We start from the raw sequence: 18720 nt of genomic DNA, 5'->3' as shown, positions 1-18720 counted from the left end.
CACATGTGTGAAGACATGCATGTTGCGTATGCATACACACGTGCATGCTTGCACATTTGATCACAAACCTTTCTCTTTTTCTCTTGAATTAATTAGTAGAAATAGGAGATTGCCTTAAGAGACCAATAAACTTTTATACCATGGGTTGATGAGAAATGCCTTTAAAACCAAAGTCAAGGATGGCAGTATAGGATCAAAAGTGTGGCCCCTTTCTCTTTTTCTCTTGAATCCATTAGGAGATTGCCTTAAGAGACCAATAAACTTTTATACCATGGGTTGATGAGAAATGCCTTTAAAACCAAAGTCAAGGATGGCAGTATAGGATCAAAAGTGTGGCCCCTTTAGATAAAGGTTAATATTTTTTTATGCCCTTGTCCTATATTTGCAAGGACAATCTTAATTCATTAAAATTCCTCACAAAGGTATCTTTTGGGCCTTGCCAACCTTTTTCTAGCAAATATAATTTTGGCTAGTATGCTTTTAAAGATGTTGTCTACCCATCAAGCATTGTATAATACTTTGTGAATTTGGTTTGAGTTGGTTCCCTCCCTTCTACGCTTTCAATTACACTCTGTATGTTTCACCTTTTGTTCTTTCATAATGCTCTAGTGGTTGAATAGTGGCACTATTGAATTAAAAAATATATTTTGCAAAAAAGGCTCTAGATTAATGTGAATTGTCTAAGTTTTCAAAATCAAGAGTGGTCCCACTCATGATAATATGCTTTAGGGTGATAGAGTGAGTACATTAAAGTGTTTGTATATCAATTATCATCTGGGTTTAAGAGGTGACATTGCAATTAGCTTTAGCTTGAATGTGATACCACCTTGATAAAGGACACAAATGTGGAGTTTAAATTTGGTTTGCTACATGGTATGCTGATCATCTTGATTACAACTAGTATATGATATGGTGAGACACTATACTTAAAAAGATTCAAATAGAGCATGTCCTTAATGTGTGTCGCACACTCTTGCTAGAGTCAATCTTATTTTATAAGCCCATTTTTCAAAAACTATATTATTATCGTAAGTTTAAGAACAATCCCCCAAGTTGTGCATCATAACTTAACTCAATTCCAAACTATAAACCGAAGGTAACATATTGGTGCTTGCTTGAGAATCTTAAACACTTCATTATTGGAGCTTTACAAAATAAGAGTGTATTTTGTATAAGTCTTACTTGTGATCAATCTGAATTGAGAATGTGTGGATCACTTCTTGGAAAAACCAAGGCATCTTATTATATATCAAAAGAATATGAGGAAGTTCAAAAGGTTATTTTTCTTACCAAGAATGGCATAGAATTGTCTTTATAATTTTTCTTAAAATAATATTTTTCCCACATAAAAGTTTCTTTGGTACTACTCTACTGTAGTACTAGTGTTGTAATCCTTGCCCTATTTAGCCTTATGTAGTCCACTCTACATCCACATTCAAGTTAAACTTTTACTACAACACTCAAGTCACAATGTGGACATGACACTACTTTGATATTTTTTTTTATTTCAAGCTTTTTTCGATGCTTATGGTAACACTATTAAAGATAGAGTGAAAACTTATCAAAACTCTTCTTTTGATTATTTGTGGCTTCTCTTGGCTTGAAAGTTCCTAAGTTAGGAGGGTGGCTCCAATTAATGGTGGAATTGAGCAAGACGGGACGAAAAAAACATATGAATTCAAAACTTCTTTTGATGATGATCATGGTTTATACCAAAAGTTTTTCAAAATTAACTATAATTCTTAGGGTCTTTATAATAAAGCAATAAAAATTTCTATCAAATTTTCCATGGCAATGCCAATATCAAAGCATCAAAGCAAGCTAGCCATTAAGTTATGTTTCAATATTAGCATGTTGACATTGAACATCATGTTTTTATCAAGCTTGTTATTGAGGGGACTCGTGTTATAGAGGGGAAAACTACTTATCGAGCTTCTTATTGGGGAAAACTTCTTATCGATCTTGTTATGGGGCTTTTTCTATCAATATTTTTTTATATGTGGGTAAAGCACACTTAGTTTCCAAAAAAACTTATTTTACACCGTGTGATGATAGACTGCCCTCACTACAACACGAAGAAAAGTGCAAGTCAATTTGAATTACACAAGTTGTTAAAAGGGGTGAGATTTTAGCTAGGCCCTTGATCTTATGTGGCCACACTCCTCTCCACCTAACACCATCCTCAAAAAAGATTAATAAAACAGCTTATTCAATGGATACCACATTGTTATTCTATGCCTCAACACTCGTGACTTCACATATGTTCTAAAGGGGTGGTTCATTGATATTATCATCACCATGTCCCATAGGCTAGCCGTATTCTCCAATGCTTTTATATGGCATGTACCACATTGTCAATGTGTTGAATTATTGTTTACAAGGGATGGGCCTACCAATTATGCACACATCATCTATTTTATTAGATTCCATGACTCATGTGCCAAGCAAGAATACAAGTCCTTTTAGATATCTTTTTGTTAACTTTAGCATTGAGATCCTATATGTATTCTCATTAGCCCACATGCAAAATTGTGCTAATCCAAGGCAAACATGATGTAAAGACTCTCCAAACAACATTGCCCATCTAAGTTTTAAAAGTTACATGCATCATTTGGCGAGTTGTATGGGACATATCACATATCTACTTGATTAGAAACACTAAAACATCACATTGAGATGACATATTTATTCAAATTTTAAAGAAGAAAAAATTGCACCGAGGTACGAATAAAGTTGTGAAACAAGATATATACATGCCATGCTTTTTAAAGTCGAACCATTTTTTAAGTTTGGTTGGCCTAATGTGAAAACTAGTAGTCATTTGTATATAATTCATTCTTGACAATAAGCATAGCACAATCATTACCTTGCAAAAGTTTACTTTTGTGAGCTTCCCTTCTTGCTTGCTATTAGATTATTACATGCTAGATGGATGCTTGTTTGAATAGGTTTGATTACAAGTTTTCCTCTTCCATTAGCTTCTGCTTCCCCCACCTTTTGTGAGAGAGAACCATTATGAAGGACCATCTCTTATTGCCTCCATCTAGGCATAGAGAGCTCTCCCTTCACCGCTTTGGCAAAGGAGCATTCCAGGGTGACAACAAAGTGAGGATGCGATGGATGAGCTAGGGTACCCATATAGGGAAGTTACAGGTTATGGCTCTAAGGCAAGACCCAATGACACATGCTTTGGAAAAGTTAAGGTAAGCTCTTGACTTGAACATATTTGGCGTTGTTTTGTCGAGGACTAGCCTAGGGCTTAACTCCATCCATCCATCCATTCCAAGCTATTGGGATTGCCTAATATTGCTCGGTGTTGATTAGGAGATCACACCCCAAAAAAACATACAGTTTTGGAGTCATTGGATGTGTATATTGATTTTGATTTTGATTTGAAGTTTATTTGTGTTAGGGCAGTCTAGTTTTATCTATTGGAAAGGTAAAATCCTGGTTCATTGGTGATTTGCATGAAATTGGAGCCTAAGAGGCTAAGATTTCATTGCTTTGAGCCAAGGAATAGTGAGAGGCCTCCATCCATCCTCCTAGAAGAGAATAGGGCAACTCTCCACAACCGTCGGATATAGACCACCCTAGCCGGCTAAAATAGCTTTGACTGTCCACACTAGTCCAGACTCCCTTGAACCACCGGACTCCTCCTAGTCCTACCAATGTCCTAACACCACTCCCGCCTTTTGAAAGAGTTTTCGTCCTCAAAAACGAAGGTAGGATATCGGGTCTTGAGAGTACTAATGTCCTCCCAAGTTGAACCTTCTTTCGGTCGATCCTTCCACTTAACTAGACACTGTTGTCTAATTCTGTGTGATGAGTTCACTTCTCTTGAAAATCCAAAATGCGCTCCGGTTCGTGTGGTAACACTAGAGGTTCAATTAAATCTACAAGAACACATGTATCCACCACATTGGCATCTTCACTTGGTCGTTTTCGCAGTGACTAACATGAAAAACTGGGTGATCCTTGGAATGTTCTAGCAAAGCTAACTTGTAGGCAACTTCACCTACACGCTTAAGTATTGTGAAAGGTCCACAATACCTCGGCGATAACTTTGGCACTTTGCCCGTCCTCAAAGTTTCCGAACTCAGGGGAACCTTGAGAAATACTCGGTCACCTTGTTCAAATGTGACCACTTTGTGGTCACATTTGAACCTTGAGAAATACTCGGTCACCTTGTTCAAATGTGACCACTTTGTGGTCTTTGTCCGCATAATGCTTGTAAAACAATCTTGGGCTTGTTTAATATTTTCCTTAGCAATATTCAATATATCATTATGATCTTGCAGAAAATCTTTAACCTTTTGAATTCTTTCAGTAGCTAACCCACAACTATTGGAGATCCAAGTTGAAAGCCATACATAAGCATGAAAGGACTAGAGCCCATAGCAACATGCTTTGCACTATTATAGGCAAATTCTAAAATTGGTAAGTAATCTTCCAACTTTGTTTGCCGTTTACTCACCTATTCCCTTAGCATATCCTCAAGTACTTGGTTGACCCTTTCTGTTTGACCATCACTCTGAGGGTGGTTAGCAGTGCTCATACTACTGAGCATTGTGTCCAACCTTTTGAACACTGCTCGCCAAAAGTGACTATTAAACTTTTGATCTCTATCATTGACTATATTGGCTCTAGTTGTAGGTAGATCTACAATAAAGTCCATAGAGATGCTTTCCCATTTACCCATTAGGGATCTCTAAGGGTTTTAATAGTCCGCCTATCTTAAGACGCTTAGCCTAACTCTTTTGAAATAAAAATAAATTTCTTCATGCATCTTTCTAAGCATAAAATAAAAATTGATGAAAATATATTGGTGGGTGTGTAAGTGGCATGACTAATGTCCTGCTCCGTGCAAGATGTGCTACTTCCGCTGCTAGCACCTTGAATCCGTTGCGGGACAAGGATCTTACAGTTGGTATGAGAGCAAATTGACTAATAAGGATCAACCAGAAAGCCAAAAATGTTAAAAATTTATGAAGTAGCAGTATAAGATCAGAATTGTATGATGAAATTCATACAAATTGTTATTTGAACTGAAATTTATAAATTAGTAATTGGGTCTTCAGATGGAAGTACCACAATTGCATAGAATCCCTGACTTGCTTGAGGCCTAGACATGATGGTCTTTACCTTATAATTCCAAGGGCTGTGACTACCCGTATATACCGAGGGTATATATCGACCTAGCATTTTTGACGATGCAATTCTTGGAGGTCCCTGTGAAGTCCAGGCCAATAGAATTGCCTTCTCACTAAGGCATAGGTCTTCCTAATTCCAGGATGACCTGCACTTGTACTATCATGACACTTATAAAGTATTTGGTGCCTAGTGTCAGAGTCCGAGACACACACTCTTCCTTTGTGTAACAAGTACCCATTGTTGAAGGAAAAATGCTTCCAATGATTAAGCTCGTCCTTAGAAAGAGAAGAGCTGGTGTGGAACTTTCATATGCACTTGCTATTTGTGGAGTGGGACAGATCCCTGCATGTAACAACTTTCCACACCTTGGCATATGGTTGATCATGTTCACACTTGCCTTTGAGTGAATCTAAAAATTCACTTTTCAACTTTGTGAAACTCAACGAGTTGACTTGAGGCATGCGACTTAAAGTATCAGCCCATGACATTTGTATCGACCCTTGCGATACCTTAATTGAAAGTTGAATTCTTGGAGGATTTTTGCTCTACTAAGCTTTACGACCTTCCAAATCAGTTTGAGTTGTCAACCATTTGATGCTCTCATGATCAAAGAAAATCTCAAGCTTAGCACCGTAGAGATACTGTCTCCACTTCCCTAGAGCATAAATGGTGGCATAAAGCTCACGTATCTCATTGGAACCATGAACTTAGCATAATCTCGGATGAATTTACGATATAACCCTGCCAACCCAAGGAATATATGTAATTCCTGCAAATTGGTTGGATGAGGCCACTTAAGGATCGCCTCTACTTTCGCAGGATCCATCTGAATTCCGTTTGCCGAGATTATGTGACCCAAATAATGGATCTTTGAGGTAAAGAACTCACACTTGCTCTCATTAGCATAAAGTGCATTTTGCCTTAGAAAGTCAAACACTAATTGTAAGTGTTGAAAATGCTCTTCCTCGGTGCGACTAAAGATCAAAATATCATCAAGAAATACTACAACAAATCGACCAAGATACGGGCGTAAGACGCTATCCATAAGCACCATAAATGTAGCTGGAGAATTAGTTAGACCAAACGACATAACTAAAAACTCATAATGCCCAAATCTGGTACAAAAAGTTGTCTTAAGCACATCCTTCATGCGGATGCGAACTTGATGATAGCCTGACCTTAAGTCAATCTTGCTAAAGTATCGCGCACCTTGCAGTTGATCAAAAAACTCATCAACTCGTGGTAAAACGGATACTTATTCTTTATCGTGATTTTGTTCAAACCACAATAGTCCACGCATAAACGCATAGACCCCATCTTTCTTCTTTACCAATAAAATTGGTGACGCCCATGGTGAATTGCTCAGCCTAATGAAGCCCCTGGCGAGGTAGTCAGCAAGTTGTGTCACTCTACCTCACTAGCTTCACTAGCGCTAAGCCTATACGGGGCTTGTAGAGTGGTTTTGCATCCTTGAGCACTTCAATCGCATGCTAGACATTGTGCTCAGGGGGCAAACCAGACGGCAAGTCGCTTGGAAACACATCATGAAATTCATGCAAAAGACTTCGCAAAGAATTAGAAACTTGTTGAGTGAGCTTAGGAAAAATGTGAGTTTGCTCATTATTGTGCATAGCACTAACATGTTATTCACATATAACAGAATTGGGAGATTTACTACTCAAACTGGAATTAAAATCACCACCACTAGCATCATTATGAGACAAAATTGAAGGAGACATGTAACACAAAAAGAGATTTTCTATTTCATGAGCATGCCCGAGGTGGTCCACTTCAGCAGAACAAATGAGTGGAGATGGGGGCATATTGTGTTCACCTTACAAACAAACTTGTTTAACCATTCATCTCAAAATCAAAAGTATTATCTGGATAACTACGAGAAAGAGATGGTCCTAAATGAAACAACCATTCACGACCCAAAATAACATCACCTCTTGTAATATGCATAACCTGAAAATCTATGTGCATTTCATGTCCTTGAATAATGAGTGGTACTTGCTTAACCACTGTGGCCCGTACATGCTTATCATGACCAATAGCAAGAGATACCATGTATTTATGATCACCGGGGCTTTGTGGCAATTTTAACTTTTTAACCGAGTAATAATTCAAAAAGTTATATGTAGCCCCATCGTCAATCATGACACAAACTCTTCGTCCGTGTTCATGCATCCATACCAAATTATAAGGCCCAAGAGAGGGTACCCAACACTCATGTGTGGCATCGATATGGCATACTTGAACTTCATAAAACTTTTGAGAAGCTTCAAGTGGCAAGACTTGTACCATGTGCACTGCCTTACTACCGCTCTTATCGACATCTTTGTCATGGTTCTTTGGACAATTCTGTTTATCATGATCAACAGCCATGCAAATAAAACATATTTTTTCCTTTTTAGCTCACTCATAACCTTGCGGAGACAAGGGACCCCTTGGCCCCTTGGCCTTCTTAACCGCATCATTATCTTGTTTGGCCCCCTTCCGTTTGTTCCCCTTAGAACTATGGAAGTCGGATGCTCCAACCCAAGGTGTCTTGGCTGTGCGTTTCTTCTCAATATTATTATCAAAGATCTGTGCACTTTTTACAGCCTCTTCTAAAGTTTTAGGATATTGAGTTTTAACCTTAGTCTTATATTCATTATCTAGACCACATAGAAAACCCCGTACTTTCTGAAAATCATCCAAACATTCGAGCTTGAGAATTATCTCACGATACTTAGAAATATATTGGGTCAACGTAAGACCTTCGATCTTACAGTTGTCCTCCCAAGTATCCCAGTTGTGATCCTTCTCATTCTCAGGTAAGAATTCTTTTCGAAAAAGTGCCTCAAAAACAGCCCATATCGTAGGTCGATCGCTCTCGCCGAGACTCATCCACCACTTATAGGCCTTGCCCTCAAGTGTGAGACTTGCCTTGAGTGTGCGAATAGCATCAGGAGAACGCTTTAATCCACTTTTGTAAAAAGTGTTCATTGCATCTTTATTACGTTCCTTCTCCTCCCCCCACCCACGGAACATAGGAGGCTTCATGCTCTTGAGCATAGCTGCCACTTCCTGATTCCCGAGTGTTTCAGTGTCTTGAGTTGACTCCCCAGGAGTAGATTCCCTTGGAGTATCGAGACACTCCAAAACCCTGAATTAGTGAGACCAACTATTTAAGAGTCTCTTGCATGGTCTATAAACTTTGAGAAAGAACAAGTAAGCTTTGTTCAATACGTTGTTTGTGTGATTCTAATAAAGTATGTGCATGTAAATCCACAAATTTGTGATCACATGCATCCAGATCAGCCATATTGGTATCCAAAGATGGATGATCGCCATGCTGCTGACCCTCGGAGTGCTCGGAATCTTCTGAGGTCATGGTAACAAATCAAATTCGAGTGTAAGATGAAGATGAGTACCTGACCAAAACCGGCTCGTCTTGCTCTTGATTTCCCTTCGCTCTTATGGACACCACTCGATATTGGAGTTGTGGTGTTGCTTCTCTCCTTCTGCTCTAATACGAGAGAGAGAGAGAGAGAGAGAGAGAGAGAGAGAGAGAGAGAGAGAGAGAGAGAGAGATGCTTCTCTCCTTTGAGAGACGTGTTTCTCTCCTCCTGCCTGTGAGAGCGAGTGGTTGTGCAATGGCTGAGAGAGAGAGAGTGGTTCTCTTCTCTTACGGCGACTGAAGGCGGCTGGCGAGTGGATGTGCAATGGTTGAGATAGCCGTATGCTTTGACTATTGTGTGTTGTGCACAAAACTCCGTGCTATGGCTGTTGTATGTTCTGCGCTTCCACCACGACTATGGCTTCCATGGTTGATGTGGACAAGGCAAGGGGTTGCTGCGAGAGAAGATGATGGTGCAATCGGCTATCATGTGGATCTCATAGTAGCTTTGATACCAATGAGAGGCCTCCATGCAACCTCCTAGAAGAGAATAGGGTAACTCTCCACCCAACCGTCGGATATAGACCCTAGCCGGCTAAAATATCCCTGGCCATCAACACTAGTCTAGACTCCCCTAAACCACCCCATCTCCCCCTAGTCCTACCCATGCCTTGACAAATAGCTTAACAATTGTGATTAGGAGTAGAATCCACTCTGAAAACACAAGCATTGAGCACCCCCTAGCATTTTGGCATTATCTTGGGTGTGAACACCCTCTAGCATTAGCTTAGGCTAATGAGTTGAGAGATTTGGTCTCATATCAAGAAGTGGTTAGGGGGAGTCAGGATCTTGTGAAGGTTATGGGAGCCCAATAGTCACATGGGTATCCAAAGAGTCACATGATTGGATGGCTATATAAAGCTCCTCTTGTATGCAAATTGGAGAGGATGGAATAGAATACACTATGATGTTTTGCTTGTTTCTTTTATCTTGTTCTTGATCCATGTATCTTACACCATGCTCATGTGTACATGTGTACTCCATGGCTATGTGTTCAGGAGCATGTGTTTTCCCCCATGTTAACATGAGAAGCTTCAATCTTCTCCTTGCCCACAAGCTCTTGATCAGAAGTCTAATGCCTAATCCTTAAGTATTTCTTACCGAAAGAGAGATTAGTACCATGAATCATTCTTTCTTGATTTTCTTGATTATAGTGAGTTAATGTGTATCTATCTTTTGCTTGAGCAAAGGTAGATCTTTTCTACCCTGATGTGTGGAGTGTTCTTCTCCTTCTTGAAAGAAATGGCTGACACAGGGGAAGATGTTATTGCTGAGAAGCCGTCTCCTTCGCGGCGGCTAGCACTTGGCGAACCCATGGACATCCTGATTGGCTCGCAACTCATGCTTAAAAAGGCTCTTGCCCATGATGGCTCGGCCAAGGGACTCCATAAGGCCACCAAAGCCATCAAGAAGTATGCAGTGTAGCTATGTTTCTTGGTTGAAGATCGCAATCACCTAGATTATAGTAAACTTGTGCAAGCCTTGTGCTCTGAGCACAATGCTCGCACATTGTCAACTTGATCTCTGTGCCAAGTGCTAAGAAGCTTGGCGAATGGGCTGGTCTCTACAAAATAGATTATGAAGGAAAGGAATGCAAGTGTTATTGTTAAGGATTATGGAGAAGAAACTAAGGGATTGAATGTTATCTAGGAGTACTTGAAAAGTCAGTGAAGCATCTCTATCATGTGTGTGTGTTTACTAAAAATTTCCTACTTTGAGGTTGTAGGTTTTAATTGATGTAGAATTGAGGATTAAAAGCTTGTCCTTAAGCAAACTATGCTAATCTTTGATGAGGGATTTTGTGACTCGAAACCTCATTGATTTTGTCGTTTTCTCCCATGAACAAGTAGTAGGGTAGGGCTCTAAATCCTCCCATGAACAAGTACTAGGGTAGGGCTCTAAATCCTCCACATTTTCCAATATAAAGGCCATAGTTGCATCCCTTCCTAGAGGATTGGCCATGAAGGATGCCAAATCGAATGTGGGCAGATGACATGGGTGATTTTGTATATGCAGGCAAGTGCACCAAGGGAAAACTGATCTTCTCAAGATGATGGTTTGGCAGCATTTGAAGGTCTCAATTCTGGATCGAACTCGACTTTTACGCATTAGGCCAAGGTAACTCGTAGTTCTTTTAGTAAGAGTCAATGTGGGGACTATTCCTTTGGAGACTTTCAAGGAGTTCCCTCTGCGCAAACCACATCATCAGCATCCTCACAGAGGTATGATGACATCTTCAGAATTCCATCGTTGTTGGTATCAACAACAACATCGGCTTCTTCCTTCAAAGGCTCATCTTTGCCACTTTTTGATGCTCCCTTATATGACGATGATATCTTTGGGGGCATGCGAGGTTTTAGGAGTGCTAATGTCATCTATGATGATATCTTCAATGGTGTTTCTATAGTTTGGGACCAGCCCTAGTGTTCTTCAAATTGATAGAGATATGAGCTAGGAGAGTTGCTTGGCACCCCAGAGGCATCCCAAATGTGTAGTAGATTGTCGTTGCCCCCACTAGCAAGCATCATGATTGAAGATGGAGCTATCATGGCTGCCTAAGCTTACAATTAAGCTTACAATTGAGCCACCATTCCATGCTAGACTTCCAACTCGAGCAGAGTGGCCTTTCATTGACCTAATGTTACACATAGATGCTAAGTCCCAAAGCTGCACTTCACCATTGTCCAAGCCGATATCAATGTTCTTTCCATTGGGTCCCTAACTCACACTAGTCTCACAGGACCATCATCTTCCCCTACCTGCATTAACTCCTCAATGGAGCATGTGGTAGCATACCACATATAGATTGTGTTCCCCAAAGCTATTGCTACACACATCTATCTTGAGTCTATACGACTCCTATTGTATGTATTGAGGGGGGTGAAGAACATTCCACCACCTCACTTGCTAATGTTGTTATGTTTATCTGTTGCACATGGTCTGCTAGATGGGCTCCCTCACCTTACTAAGGATGTAGATATTTTAATTTATGTAGCCTTGGCCAATGATGCACATGGGCTACTTGATGGTATCCCTCACATAGTTGAGGATGATGATGATGATGATGTGTTCTTTGATGTAGATGGAGCCATGGCTGATGATGCACATGGGCTACTCGATGATGACCCTCATGTCATTGAGGATGATACATTTATTATGATTCCTTAGGCACCTTGGAATGGTGAGGCTATAATGCCTTTCCATGCATGGGAAATACACATAAGCAAGAGGTTTTTTACAAAATGAACACTAAAAGTTAAGATCAAGTAGCCTTGCGTGTGAACGGCAAGAACCTTGGTATTGCACCAAGCTCTACTTATTGGGAGTACACCTGGTCTTGCATTGGTGTGCTGCACTAGTTGCGGGGACTTTGATCAAATCAAACACTAAAAATGGGGAGAAAGTGTGAGTTGTGTCACTAAAGATTATCAATTCTATTTGTGTAAGCAATGTAATGCAAGGGGTCACCGGAAGTCATATTGTGCACTACCATTGGAGAATGAGTTCAAGGGAATCTTGCATGTCTTGCACAAATCTAAATCACATAAGAAAGTTAAGAAGGCAATTAAAAATCTAAAGGATTTTCATGAGCACATTAAAAGAATCCCACATATGGCATACGACATGTTGGCTTTGATGATCTAGCTCATCTATGCCTACTGCATGGAGTACATGGAATGCATCCTTCACCTCCGCCCCGTGGGAAACTTGGGGTGTACAACCTAATGGACATAGATGGTGAGTAATTTGCCAATTCCAAATACATCAATTGTTGTACGTTTCCTTGAAATATTGTATGAATAAAAAATTTAAAAAAGAATGTGGCATGAGGGTTGTAGGAGAGGCTTGATAAGGTCCCTATCATAACACTCGTAAGTCTGAGAGAGAAGGCATGAGGTCCAGAGGAAAATCCCAGCGAGGTCCTTGCTGTGTTGCCTAACGTCCAAGAATGAGGCATGAGGGCAAGAGGAGAGGCTCAATGAGGTCCCAGTAAGTTCGAGAGAGAAGGAATGAGATCCAAAGGAGAGGCACCGAGAGAGAGAGAGAGAGAGAGAGAGAGAGAGAGAGAGAGAGAGAGAGAGAGAGAGAGATACATACGCACACACACATATATATAATGTATACATACATACATACATATATACATATATATATATATATATATACACACACACACACACACACACACACACACACACACACACAAATACATACATACATACACACACACAAATACATACATACATACACACACACACACACACATATATATATTATATATATATATATGTATGTACATACACAAATATGTATGTACGAATGTGTTTTGTCCCACAAGTTGCCTCTTCCACAAGTATTTGTGTTCGTGTATTTTTCCCCACAAGTTACCTCTTTCAAAAATATTTGTGCACATATGTATGTATGTGTGTGTGTGTGTATGTATGTGCATATGTACATACGTATGTATGTATGTGTGTGTGTGTATGTATGTGCGTATGTACATACGTATGTGTATATGTATGCGTGTATGTATGTGTGTATGTATATATGTATGTATGTATGTAAATATGTAAATATGTAAATATGTAAATATGTATATATGAAGAGAATGCAGGGGATATGGAGAGCTTGAGTTCCTTACAAGCAAATACACACACACAAGAGAGAGCAAGACACATGTAGATATATACTTATAAAATAGAACCAGTACATATCTGGTTTTAGGCTATATATTCCCCGTCCCTATTTCATAAAAAACTTTACATATATTAGATTTAGTTAGGGTATAGTGATGAAGTCCTTCAGCCCCTCCTCTAGGTACCTTATGTTAGGGTGTAAAGGCCCTATGTAACATTTGTAGTTTGTATACAATGTGAAACCGGTTCGTTGAACCGGTTCCACCCTAACTCTAACACATGAATAAAACTCATGGGTTGTGGTGTGCCCATTATCCATTCTTCACACCCACACATTGTTGACTCTCGTCTCCTACTCACTCTCCACTCTCCACTCTCGACATCAACTGGTATAAGAGCCTGGGAGCTTACACCCCCCAAACCCCCCGCACACTCGGCGACAACCCCAAGCGCTCACACACTTGTCGACAACCCGACGCAAAGGAACTCCAACTGAACAACGAGGAGAGCCAGAAGCGCGACGAGCAGGACGACAAAAAAGCGCGCGCAGAGCAACCCGAACGGAGCGCGCGTAGAACTGCACGTGTGTCAAGAGCGCATGCGAAAACTGAGTAGCAGAGCGATGCACGACACAGAACGGTGTGGAGCGCGAGGACGTACAGAGTAGCCCAAATGCAGCAAGGGCTAGACAGCAGCGCAATAGGCTGATCACACAGAATAGCCCGAACGCAGCAAGGTCTGGACAGCAGTGTTGAGAAACCTGGAATTGTGATTTTGGGGATGTTGGAAGAGGAAAGAAGAGTGCCCCCGTTACGGACCTTGGAAAATTCCATTTGCGACGTGGTTCGAAGGGCGTGTTCATGTAGCGGTGGCACACCCTTGTGAGCGTAAGTGATTTTGTGACATCTTCAAAAAACTCTTGACTCTTGAGGTACTTGCTCTCTTGACCCTCCTTGTGAATATAGTCCACTTGGGGAGTCGTGGTTCGCAGGTACCTATCACATTGGGCACTTTGGCAGTGATATTGCGTGACATTCGTCACATGACATTGTGATTGCACCAGTGGGTATGCTACTTATGCATTGAGAGTACTTTTGATGCCTATTGTGCTTGGATAGCACTTGCCGTTCAAAGGGCTTTTGTGGTTTGGATGCATATGCATTTAGGAGGAAGCTATTGGATGCCATACATGCCTTGCATGTTCAGAAATTGAGCTCTAATCAAGGGGCTTTTGAAGACAGAGGTGTTATTGTGCATTGGACAAACTGCAGCAGGAAGTACATGCCATAAATCCTCGTCAAAAGTGTTCAAATCAAGGGGCTTTTGCCTATTTGCAGTTCTGAATTGTTTGTCACAGTTTGGGGGACTGTTACATGCCTTTTGGTCACTAATTGAGCACTTTAAGTTGGGGAAATTGTGCCATTTTCTGAGTAAAACAGTCATTTACTATTTCTGGACAGTTTTGGTGGAGCTTTCCTACTGCTGTACCGCATTTCGAGTGCTATAAGTGTCATTAAAGCTTGCTGTACCGTTTCTGCAGCAAGTGGGAGGTGTTATTTATCTAGGAGTGTTTCCGCGCTTTGGAGATACTTTGCTGAGCACTTCTAAGTGCTTGCAGGGAGTCATACACTTTATTTCTTGGTTCTATTTGCTGATATGGCTTCATCAGGAGAGAGCTCATCTTTGCTCCACATCCGGAAGCTTGAGGGTGCTAAGAACTACGACATCTGGAGGACCCAGGTGTACAATGTTTTGTTGCAGAAGAATCAGCATCTCCCTATAAGGGAAAAGTGTTACATTCCCGTAACGCCGCCTACGGCGTTACCACAAGAGGGGATGGCCTCTGGCTCACCACCCAGCCATAGAAGAAGAATGAGGATTGCCCCTCATCCCCCAGGCTATATAGTGTGTGGCCTGCTGTCCACACTAGCCTGGCCGCCCATGACTCCGCATGGGCGTCCTCTCCCACTGAACCCCGGACATGGCCATCCGGTCTGCCGTCGGTCACAGGCATTATAGCCTACGTGACATTACCCCCCCTTAAGAAGAGTTTTCGTCCTCGAAAACAAACTGGGAAAATTTTTTGGAAATTGCACTACGGCGTTCCCAGGTTGCTACTCCTCATCCCTATCTGTCCATTTAACAAGTACCTCCTGGTACACTTTATGTCGGGTTTGTCTGTCACGATACTATAGAATCTTTTCAGATTCATGTGGTATCTTTGGTGGCTCTATCAAGTCCACCAAAATCTCTGGAGAAACTACGTTCTCTAACTCGTGAACTGATTTCTTCAGTTTACTGACATGGAAGACAGGATGAACTTGAGAATTCTCCGGTAACTCAAGTTTGTAGGCTACGTCCCCAATCTTCTTAAGGATTTTAAAAGGACCACAATATCTCGGAGAAAGTTTATCACACTTTCCCGTTTTCATGGTTTCTGACTGCGCAGGAACCTTGAGGAATACAAAGTCACCTTCTGCAAAGGTCACCTTTCTTCGTCCTTTATCCGCATAAGTTTTAGCGCGATCCTGAGCGCTACGAATGCTTTCTCGTGCGGCTCCGAGCATATCATTCATATCTTCAAGGAAATCCTTGACAGATTGAATCTTCTCCTTTTCTAGGCCTACAGCCATCGAGATCTCGGTTGGAATCCATACAGTGACATGAATGGTGTAAATCCAGTCGCGCTGAATGCTTGGAGCTGTTATAAGCAAACTCTAATATGGGCAAATATTCTTCCCAATTAGATTGCTTCTTACTAACATAAGAACGCAACATATCCTCTAGAATTTGGTTAATTCTTTCAGTTTGACCATCAGACTTCGGATGATCTGCCGTACTCATACTCAGAGTAGTATCCAACTTTTTGAAGACTTCCCTTCAAAAATGACTGTTGAACTTTCTATCTCTATCCGACACTATATCTGCGGGCAGGCCATATAGCTTGTAGAGATGTTCAATAAAGAGTTTTGCCAACTATGGCGTTTTTACAGTTTTCTTCGTGGCAATAAACTTTGCCATTTTAGTTAACCTGTCCACTACCACCCACACCGAGTCATTCCCTCGACTCGTCTTGGGTAAACCGGTAATGAAATCCATGGAAATGCTTTCCCATTTTCCTTGAGGAATCTCCAGCGGATGGAGTAGTCCTCCAACTTTAAGACGTTCTATTTATTGACTTGGCACTTACTGCATTTCAGCACATAAGTCTGGACGTTCTTAAACAAACTAGGCCAATAAAACTGTCTTTTTACTAGTGCATAGGTCTTCTGAATCCCAGGGTGACCCGCACTTGGACTATCTATACCCCGAAGGCTCAGCTAGCCTCTCCGGACTAACTCTCGCCTTGCTACCCGCCGCACCTACAGCCAGTCTCTCCGGACTAGCATTACGTGCCGGCGAGGAAGGTGGGCACGGCTGTGACAAAGTGCGTACGCGTACAGCACGCCAGACCTCTGTAAAGACAGGATCATGCTCACACAAGCCATGATTTGGTATTTCAACCAAAACCTTAAGGCAAATTTCATACCTTGATTTTGCATCATGTCATTAGCACAGAAGCTAATGTACTGGAGAGCACTCTAGTAGCGCAAGTTCTTAGACTATGCTACTAGATATCTGAGACTACGCTACCATGTTGCATCACCAACTTGTTAAAACTTCTCCTTGGAAAGCTCTACGGCCATAGGAGAAATAAACTAGAGCCAATCTAATCATGAATCACAAGGATTAGTTCCAAAGTTGAGAGATACTTCTCTCTCAGAGTAACATCTTTGCACAAGCATATGCTCTAGAATCTTGTTGAGTTTCTAACTACCATCAATCTACGGATGGTTAAACTCCACTCTAACTCAGAGTAAATGTAAGTTTTGAAGATTTCCCTTCAAATATAACAATCAAACTTCCTATCTCTTATGCCATACTATCTTTGCGGGGACCATATAGTATGTGGAGATGTTTGATAAAGATTTTGCACCACTACGGGTGTCTGGAGTTACATCCAATCACTTACAACTCTTTGTTGCTATTACCAGACACATCCCTTCAAGTATAGTCTGGACTCACACAACTATTCGAGTTTATGTGATATTTGAGGATATCTCTCCTTTTCTCAAGAAAGGTTTTTGTCCTCAAAAACTGTACTCTTAACGAACTACGCGCTAGTGTCATAGGTCCAAGAACAAATCTAGACCGTGTTTAATATCATATGTTATATTCTTGAGTCCTTCCAAGAAATTTTTAAACATCTTGCAACGAAGATGTGGTATAGTGTCTAGCACATATGGTGGTACTATTGATAAAATGCTTTGCAACAGATCAGTGGTTTCACACTTGTAACAAAGTGTTTCATTGTTGCATATTATTACCCTTCATAAGCGGTTACACACTTATGAAACATTTGGGTGGGTTGTACCATCTATCAAGAAAATTCCAAACTACTAATAACCAAATTATCACTCCACAGATAATGACTAAGCTTGCTGCGAAGCCATAGGTTGCTAGATAATTGATGGTAATTACACAAGCCCAATGTCTCATTACATCATACATTCAATATAAATGCAAATATCACAGTACTTCGTGATGATGAACTTAGGAATTTCATCCTATCCCTGTTTGGTGTTGGTATGAAGTATAACTATGAGAACATTATTTGCTGCCTCCTCATTATAGCGGCAAAAGCTACCTACCCATCATAGGTGGCAATCTCTACCAAGCTATAACCAATGACAAGCAAATAAACGAGTGCTCTTGTAAGAACTTCATAACCATATCTCACACCAAACTCATAATCACTACGGATTAAATGCCCGGGCTTGCAAAATTGAATGTTATCTGATAGGTAGAGGGGATCATCAAACTACAGATGACCTCGACAACTCACTAGGACCCAATGGCGTACCTCCCCCGAGTGGGAGTACCATATACAACCATCTATAACAAGATGATTAAGTCACTTGCTGCTAAGAAGTGACTACACAAATTGACCCCTCCATTGCAGTACAATTTCTGGTATTACAACACGAATTTTTGGACGTCCTTATCATAGAGGTCAACTTAAAAACTCTAGTGCATAGGTCTTGTGGAGTCTCGGCCGCGACCTAATTACACCACTGGTGACTTCCTACAAAAAATGTGGCGCCGAAGTCACCACCTATGTACTTTAACTCCGTAAAGTACATGGTCTTCATCTATCATCTATGGAAAGTTGTAAAACATTCCTGCGATGGATTTTTATCACCCTAAAATTATTGTGCACTATTTTAGTGTGAAGAGCTTTTTTCCTGGGTACCATGGTTCACCCCAAGCTCATCTGTTGCTAAATTCTCCGATTTAACAAAAGATATGTCTGCCTCCAAACACTCCGGTTCAGCCCCAGACTTTGAGTTTACTTCTTAACACTCCGATTAAGTCAAAACTCACCAGATACAGTAGGATTTACCACTAAGCTCTCCGGCTTAGCCTTCTATCCTAACTCAGCCCAAG

This window comes from Cibotium barometz, chromosome 26 (assembly GCF_041138505.1).
Source record: "Cibotium barometz isolate CiBa-2024 chromosome 26, ASM4113850v1, whole genome shotgun sequence".
NCBI classification, from domain to species: Eukaryota; Viridiplantae; Streptophyta; class Polypodiopsida; order Cyatheales; family Cibotiaceae; genus Cibotium; species Cibotium barometz.
This window is presented reverse-complemented; position numbering follows the sequence as displayed.